Source organism: Brienomyrus brachyistius, chromosome 6 (assembly GCF_023856365.1).
Source record: "Brienomyrus brachyistius isolate T26 chromosome 6, BBRACH_0.4, whole genome shotgun sequence".
NCBI classification, from domain to species: Eukaryota; Metazoa; Chordata; class Actinopteri; order Osteoglossiformes; family Mormyridae; genus Brienomyrus; species Brienomyrus brachyistius.
The window spans coordinates 5,762,429-5,771,409 of NC_064538.1; the positions used below are offsets into that span (position 1 = coordinate 5,762,429).

The 8,981-nt window shown below is 47.5% G+C and overlaps 1 long non-coding RNA gene across 1 annotated transcript; it reads right to left on the minus strand.

Moving 5' to 3' along the window:
• Nucleotides 1-1,384: 1,384 nt before the first annotated feature.
• On the minus strand, nucleotides 1,385-3,775 carry LOC125744875 (uncharacterized). Its single transcript, XR_007398508.1, has 2 exons — nucleotides 3,056-3,775; nucleotides 1,385-2,013 (listed from the first exon to the last, which is right to left on the minus strand). It is a non-coding gene; the product is annotated as an uncharacterized LOC125744875 (long non-coding RNA).
• Nucleotides 3,776-8,981: the final 5,206 nt, after the last annotated feature.

Genomic DNA, 8,981 nt, shown 5'->3' on the forward strand with positions numbered 1-8,981 from the left:
AAAACACTACCAGTGGCCACGCCCTTTCTGGAACTGTAATATGCGTAAAAGCAGAGTTTGGCGTAATTACTGAGTCAGGGGTTACCATAGTGCTTGGGGGCTTAGCCTCAGAACAAAGGCTAGGGTCACAAGCGCCAGAAAGGTGAGTCGGGGTAGGGGGTGTGTGCTTCTCTACACACCTGAATATGTGCATGTGTACGAACCTCAAGCCCCATGCAACTCTCCGATAGTCTCTCCAGCCCCGCCTCTCTTACCACTGCGCATATCAGCTTTGTCACCAGTGTTCGACATTTGTTGCAGTTCATGCCAGTAAACATATTTTGTTTTAAGTCAGGGGTGGCCAATCTTATCCAGAAAGGGCTGCCATGTATGTGGATCCTGATTAGATTTCTAATTAGTGGACTGATTAGCTGAAGAGTTCTCACCACTGGGTTTGAATATACTGACTCTTTGCGGATGATATTGGGTTCCCCTGTTTTAGAGTTTTCTAAATATGTAAGCAGAGAATAAAAACAGGTGCTCATTTAAATGACATATTGTTTGATGTGTTACTTTGTTGTCCGAGCACTGCAAATGATGCGATCAGTATCATTGTCTTCCTCAAACCTTGACTTCAAATCCAGCTTCTTGAACTGGTCAGGATGGACGTGGCCTATCCAATTACGAGCTTAACGCAACTTCCGATTGGGCAAATGCCACAGGAGGGTGGCGCCTCATTGAAATAACGGTTCTTTTATTGGTCGACATTTTAATGCTTGCATTTGTGTGCCTGGTGATGTTGATGTGTGGTTTTGGGCCTGCCTTGCTTTTTGATAACAGTTCTGGCAAAAAAGGTGGGGTCTGTATAAAACTGGAGACGTCCTCAGGTCCTGCAGTCATCTGCTGATGGGGCTGGTGGAGGGGGGGGGGGGGGGGGGAGAGATTCAGTACTGAAGAAAAATGAAAACGTCACATGTTCTCTACAGCAAAGTGCCATTTTCCCACTAGTGCTTTCTTGACAGGATGGCATTAGTGTCTTTGTGTAACATAACATTGTGCATGAAAGGCAGCCATTATGATGTTGTCTAAATGCCCACTTTCATCGATTTTTTTTTCTGGATGTTTATGGAAGGGATAGGATCAGGGTCATTGGCTGGATAAGGGTTTGACAGGCAGCGTGTGGCCTGCTGCCTTCAGGGTTGGTCCCTTTCTTGTCCCTCGTTTTCCTCTGGGCTTCTCGTGAGTCGTGATCTGATGGACTGAAGGCAGAAAGATTCCCTGGGAAAAACTCTGAGCCACCAAGGTGAGTGGCGCTGTCAGCGCGGACTCCGTGTGGGAGCTCATCGCCCGGCAAAGATCGTTTACGGCTGATTTACAGAAGGGCGGACAAATGGGAAGCAAGGGAGAGGATGAAAATGTGATGTTTAACTGGTACGTTTGGTTCTCCAAAAAGTCCCTTATCCCTTATTCAAGGAGAAAATCTCCAACAGCTATTGATTTGCAAATGGGTTTATGATTGTGAGTTTGGGTTAGTGTTTCTCTAAAATGCACGAAAAAAAGGATCAGCTTAGATTTTTCTGGATGGTCATTTGTTTGGGGGAGGGGGAGGGGGGGGGGGGTGGCAGGAAATCGATGTGATATTCCAGCATGATTTGAAAATGAATGTTGCCCTTAAAGGGCATGTGCATGGATTTTACCTATTGAACAGCTGTGAGGATAAGGCTTGAGGCAGTGCAATGCTTTTGGGTGTTACTGAGCACTGGAGATTTTGGCAGACACTCGCATACACTGGTTACACGCCTGGGATGCGAGCCGCAGTGCGGAATGGTGTCCGGCCTCGCAGGACGTTCGGACGCAGCGGTCCCCCTCCAGGCGTCTCACTCCCCAGGTGTCAGCCCTGTGTTTCTTACACTTCACACCACTGAAATCTGATCAGTGAAAGACACAGACTCCGGTGGAATGAAGGATAGGACACACAGAGAGATGGAGGCGACCACCCAGCCGCGGACCTTTCCGGAGCGACACGGAACAAATCTGCAGGAAGAGTGCCAATATATTTTAGCACTGTGCGAAAATAAAAAAAAAAACATTAAGCATTAACAATAAGCATTTCTCCCCCCCCCCCATCAACCAGTGGGGGGGCACCAGCTGTTACTCCCTGTTAACATTCACATGTCATCAATACACAGGTCCCCGCTGGTAATGCTAACCCGAAAGGACATACATGCGAGCAGCCTGCCGCAACAGGAATGCTCATCAGCGCAAAATGTTACCGGAACTTTCTCCCCAACCCCTCCCCCTCACTGTACACATTACTGGGCCTGGAAACAGGGAGTGGTTCCCTGAACGAGATGAGACACGTTTCAGTCCTCTCCTACAGGCTCCTGTGGGATGGGGTAGACAAGTTCAGGCCCGAAAATGTAGCCTTTAAATGTGCGTGTTGCCTTTCTGTAAGCTGTCGCCATCACCTGAGCTTTCTCCACCCCCCCCACCCCGTCCCTGAGACTTTTAATCTTCTCACCATTAGGTTTACTTCCCTCCTACTTAAAAATGCCTCCTACCTAAAAATGCTTACTGTTATTTTCTCCGTTACAGTCTGCCGTCTTAGGCTGAGCGCTGGTTCCAACAATGCATTACTAATCTTAATGTTTCACTTTCCATACCCGAGATGTGAACTTTTACATTCATAAGCGAATCGCACACAGTCTCTCACTTCCTCGCTGATCCTGTTGTACACCGTGACAAATGTAGAACATTCTCCTGCGAGGCCGCTTTTAAAATGCATCGCTTCGTTCGCAGTAATCTGTCTTCGTAATGAAACGCCGTTTGTCGAATGCAGAGAGAGATTAATTTTCCACGTGTTTATTTTTTCGGGGATGAGTGATTAAAAAGCCAAATTTATTTGAAATCTCACCTGACCTCACCAGAAATGAAATGTGATCTTGTATTTTTTTTTTTTTTGCTGGATGGGATCCACAATTAAATGCACATCAAGCGAGCGATTAAAGCTCAGAATCGCAGCATACCCTAACTTCTCACGACCGTCACCATCCTTACATTAAGGTTCGTCACTCACCTTTTTTCCCCTGTTAGATCCAGGAGTGAAACACTTGCAAAGATCACTGCACAACTCAACCAAAAACTTTCAAAAAGGTTAAGAAGTTTTAAAAGTTGTTAAACAGGCAAGAAATCACAGTTGGAATCTTTGCAAGCGAACGGAAAAAAGCCTTCTGCTCGGCCTCTGAAGGTCTGCCTTCGTTCGAGACAAAAATAACCAAAAACGACGGCCGGGGGATGACGGAGGTGAGGAGTAGTACTTACAAACTCCTCTGCTGTCAGTCTGACTTTATCTGTCTACCTGACCCAAGTATTGCTATTTGACCTGCTGGCACGGACCAATGGCATTTCAGCATTTGAGGCAAACCTCGCCCCCCTCCCTGCCTGAAAAAGGATCCACACCCTACAGGGTGAATTATCTCCTGGCCAAATCTCCAAACTGAAAATTAAAGGAAGCCTTAAGTTAAGAAGGGATGATAAAGAAGGACCTGAAGGTGCAGGTCTGATTGTTCTCCAAAAGATGTTTATTCCTCATTAGCTCATATCTGCACACCAGAATGATTTTATTTGCTTCCTTTAGTTGCCAGCCGCTAATCCCCGTGAACTCAGCTCTCAGATAACTATGCACTTTATGGGAACACTTTCATGTTTCTATACTTTTGTACTAACTGCAAATATCAGATGATTTTAATGGAACCGTACTGTAAGTGACTAACGTGAAGAAAGCACCATTTCAAATATTAGTCATTTTAATTGAAGAAGCTGATTCTGTATGTTGGTCAAATGCTTTTTCTCTGTGTATTAGTCAGTCCTTGCATCTCCCAGCTACAACCGGAGTGTAAGTGGAAATCCTCTTTGCTGGTGTGAATGGCTGGCTAGTGGCTGCGTGGTCACTGCATACATGTGAGCGCTAGGGGCCAGTGACACTATGAGAGCTGTGATTCACCGTGATGAATTACATGCGGTGGGTAATGCACAGCCAGCCAGTGGGGAGTCAGAGCAGGTGTGTGACTCACTGCAGAGACTGCACTCACTGCAATCTGAGAGCTGGAAAGCAACTTGAGGGAATAAAAATAAAAAGAGTAATAATAATAATAATAATAATAATCAAAGAGATAATATCGCACAGCCATAATGCAGATAAGCTGACTTTCAGATGGCTTTTGTTACAAGATTGGCCAATTGAAATCCATCCCAGGATGAGAATGCTACCTGTCAGCAGGGCGACGGTAGTGACTGGTGCCTTTGCAGGACCCGTCTCGACCTGCCAGACCCTGCGTGTCTGACATTCTGGGGCTGCCGGCTCCAGGCCCTCTTGACTTCTGATTGGCTCCGCTTCGGTATCCCCTGGAGGCCTCTGCCTGTCTGTTGGCTGACAGTAGTTTGACGCAGAGGCAGATCAGGTAGTTCTCCGTCCTGAGAAGGGGTGACGCCGACTTTCGGACCTGGTTGCGTTAGAAGTGGCAGATTTTTTATTTTTTTTTATACTGAATCTGCTGTGTCACAGAGACACGCCGAAAAAAGGTCCTTTCACACTGACGCTCCCCACACTGCCCCGTCTTACATTTTATCACGATATCTTTATTCACTTTTCAAACAAATAAGCAAGAATATTATAAGAACTGGATAACTGAAAATGCTATGCTTTACATCACATCCAAAATTCCCATCCTTCTCTGTTCTCTAATATTGGGGTAAGTTGGGTTAAGTTGAGTTTAATATCTGACTGATAGCCTATCCACTTGAAGCCTGTTTACCGCAAGCTACCTGAAATTTACGTGGGCCTTGCTGGTGAGGAGAGATGGCCCCTCTGTGACTTGCCTTAAAAGGACTGGATTGTAGCAGTCAGCTCTTCTTGACGGTTCTTGACATGTCTTGCAACATTCATGCCCGTGCCACACAATCTGTCTGTGGTTGGGGGGGGGGGGGTTGGGCTGCGTGCTGCCTTTGCAATGGGTCCGAAGCCAACGGTGCTGCCAGAAGGCCATGTGGAGTGTCTGTCTCCAGCTCATGTATCTGCCTCTTGATGCTCTCTAGGATTCCTGCGGTGTGGAGGAACGTGTCACTGAGAGGAGTTCTGCTCCCAAGCCGCTGTCCCTCGTGTTAGGTAAGCTGCGAAGGCAGCTGAACGTCAGGACTCGTTCCAGCAGCCATCCGCCCACTCAGCTCACGGATGTGCAAAGAAGGGAGGTCTCACAGAGTGTTGACTGATCTGGCCAATCACTCGTCAGCTTTTCTTTCTGAGAATCGAATCTGTTTAGCTTGGGACCCCTCCCCCCCACTCCGTCCCTGTCAAAGGTCATTCTGCAGTGCCGATTGACCTTGAAATGCGTCGCTTTTGCGGTTTGCCTCTCTTTGCCTTTGGCAGTATGATGTCGTGGTCGGCCGTTAATCTCCTCAAACCACAAGATATCCGAACCCTTGACTTCCATTTTAATGGTGATACGTCCAATAATAATTGGTCTAGAGGGACAGAAGAGTGTTTTTTTATTTTTTTTTTTACACCGAGGTGCAAAATATGGTTTTAATCATCCCGTGAAACAATGTGCATATAATGAATAACAAATGTTGACCTGACGGTTTGCACTGAAGGGAAGGTCAGGTAGTGAAAACACAGAATGGGGGCATTATTTGCTTGTCAACAAAGGGGAAGAAAACGTTCTGCTAGCTGTTGAAGACTATAGCAGACTTGCATTTTCAACAGGGTCATTCTCCATGGAGGTGAGGAGTGGGCGGCCCGGCAAACAGGATCACAGAGGTGCTAATTCGGAGGCTGGTTCTTACGAGAGCTCCTAGCCACACCGACAGCTAGAAGAGGGAAAAGGAATGTCAACACCCCCTTCCTAAGAGGCAGTTTTAAAGAGGAGGATCTGCCTTGACACGTCTGGTGAAGAATGCATTCTCTTTCAAGACACACAAAGAGGAGCTTATGGAGAACCTTCCGCAAGCCGAATCAACTCTGTTAACACACAGGGGTGCAAAAAAAAACACACAAGGCTTGAATTGCAGAGTAATATTAGCCTTCCCTCTACCACCATGTCCCTTCTGCTTGTGCTGTTCTTCTGCGACAGGTCTTTCCGAGAATCCTAAAAAAGGATCCGAAAGGACCATCAATGGAGTGGGTGAGGAGAGTTGTGCTGTGCGAGAGCTGTTTTCATTAATTTTCCTGTTTCTGGTGAGCCGCTCCTACCTTAAGCAAAACCTGGCAGTTTGCTACAGGAGGCCTGGCTCTTCCACCAGCCCGGTTCACCAAATGAAAGCTGTTGTGTGTTGACCCCAGGGGCCCCTGGGAGAGAAGCGTCCCCTCGGACAGCCATTTGCAGGCTTTCCTTTTAACAAAGATCATTATCGGGCTCCTAGTTATTCTTCTGTTCTTGAGAGAAGAATGCCTGTTTCACAGCACTGTCCAGGGAGTGTCATAGGCCCTCAGTCAACTGCCAGTGGGGGCCCCTCCATTCCTGCTAGGGCAATGACAGGATCACAACACCCCATTGGCCGAGCCTGTTCTGGCTTGCCTGTGTCAGAATGCATCCTGGCTGCTAATGCTCTTTTATGTCCAAGTAAATTGACAATGAAGAGTGCCATCATTTTACAACATAAATATTTCATTCCCCATTTGGATGCAGATTCGGGATGCCGGCTCTGGAATTCAAATGAGCGTTCTCCCACCCTGGAAATGAGAGGCACCTTTTTCAAAACATGATTTATGCGTGCTTGTAAGAATTGTGTGTGTGTGTCCATTATAATCAGAATATTACTGCATGAAAAATACAGTGGATAAAAAAAATTGAATTATGACAAAGCGTAACTAATGAGAGACTCTTGGGCAGTTTTTGATTAAGCTAGCCTGACGAGGTGCACAGTTTACTTCTCAGTAGGTGTAGCACATTAGAACTTCCATTAGCGAGTCGGGGGAGGGGGTCACCTGAGCCCACCCGACCTGGAGGGTATAGCGAGACGTCTGCCTGGCTCTCGCAGGCAATTGACCCAAAGTCGGCTACTCAAGCGATGCTTTGCGTCTTGTTGCAATAAGGAGGAAATTGCTTTATTGAAGCTATTGCACTGCTTACCTGTGTTGCACCTGGGGCTGGAGGTCTAAGAAATGGGGTCAAGACAACAAGAAATGCTGCTTTTCTGATCATTTTATATTTCCCTTGTTAATGAGGGAAAGTACACCCCCCCCCCATCCCCGGGTGAAAAGACAAAAAGTTGGAGGAAGAGCCCTTTTTGAGCAGCATTCTCATTTGTGGAGGCCAGTGGTTTAATTGTACCGCATCTCAATAAAGCATGATCCCACTCAGGTGTGATGTGAGAAACACTTGGTAGCCCCCCCACAAGGAGTCACATGCCTTTCAGAACGTGTCTTTTTATCCCTCTCCGCAGGAGACGCAGAACCTGTGATTTCCTCTTGATTTTTGCATTTATTTATTTATTTGTTTGTTTAAATCTCCTCTTCCCTTTTTTTTTTGTGTAGGAACATGCTGTAATTAAACCCCGTCTGTAATAGCAGTGGAGGAGAGTGTACACAGCGGGCCGTAATGAAAACGCAGTGCTAACATTGGCTGTGCGTGGAATAGCACTACAGAACATCCCCAGCTGGAGAGGGAGAATGAACACACTGGGGTCTTGTCTTCTGAAACGCCCGCAGAGCATTTTAGGGGACTCTTCAATGGGGACCGTGACCCTTTTTAGGGGATGGCGAGATGTGACCTGGGACGCATGCAGGTGGCAGGCGATGTTTGTGTACGTGTGCGTGAATTGAAAAGGTACAGAGTTTATATTTCTCATGCCTTGGAAGGTTTATTTACTCGTGAAGCACGCAGAACCAAAATATCCCCCCCGGGCCCCCCCCTTGGTCTGGCTTTTGAGGATGGGTTTGAACAAGTCACGCTGGGAGATTCCTAGGAAACATCGTCACGACGTTTATAGGCGCTCTGCCGGGGGATGGGTGTCTTGGAATGAGTCTGCTTCTCCCTGGACGAGATGGGTCACGCCACCCTATGCTGGTGGGGAGCGGGGGGGGGGGGGGGGCTCCTTTCCCCCCACCCCCGATCCTTACTTCTTCACAGTGCACGCAGAGCCCTGGCGCAGGCGGGCAGTCGTGTTACAATCCCCAGTACAGCTTGCCTGTTTATTTACTTACTGAGACCGTCTGCTGTGATTCTGACTTTGACGTTCTGCTTACAGCCTGGATCATATGTTGGCAGTATTCCACGCACCGTGTCAGCTGTAGAGGGCTGGGGGATTAAGGGAGGGATCAAGTGGCTGGGTGGTTAAATTACAGTGTCGTCTTAAGCGCAGTGAGCAGACCGCTCGGTTTCGCGTTCTTTCTCTCGCTGGCACACGAATCTGCGTGTCCGGATAATCCTTCGGACGGGCGCTTTGAAGGATGTCAGCCACGCAGAAAGTCGTGCGCAGATGCGATGCGCTGGGCTTCCCCCCGGGCACTTTGGCGAGCCTGTGGCTGCATGCGGGTGAGGCTGTGCAGTGACGGTGTGACTGTTTCGCTGGGCCGGACGGCCCTGCAGAGTCCAGCCTTCAGACGTGGGGGCGGCGTCCCAAAACGCGGCAGGGTCCCTTTAATTCGAGCTGCCTCTCTAGCTCCACCCACCATTAGTCAGAGATTTAAGGCAGAGGCTGAGCCAGAGGAACTCTATACAGTGCCCTTGAAGAAAGTTAATTAGTTGAAGAACTCAATATGTCCGTATAAAATAATGCCACACGGAGCACTTTATTCTGGAAAAAAAATGATATACCCCTTTGTGCTTTCTTAAGTGGCTCTCTGCTCGAGAACCATTCACAAACCAATCAGACATCAGTATGTAAATCTGGTGTGTGATTCAATTTCCTTTTTATTTTGCTGCCTGTAAATAAATCTTGTTGGAGTACCATTAGATGTTCAAGAGTCTGTTTGGAAACCAATTTAATTATATAGATGAAGGGGG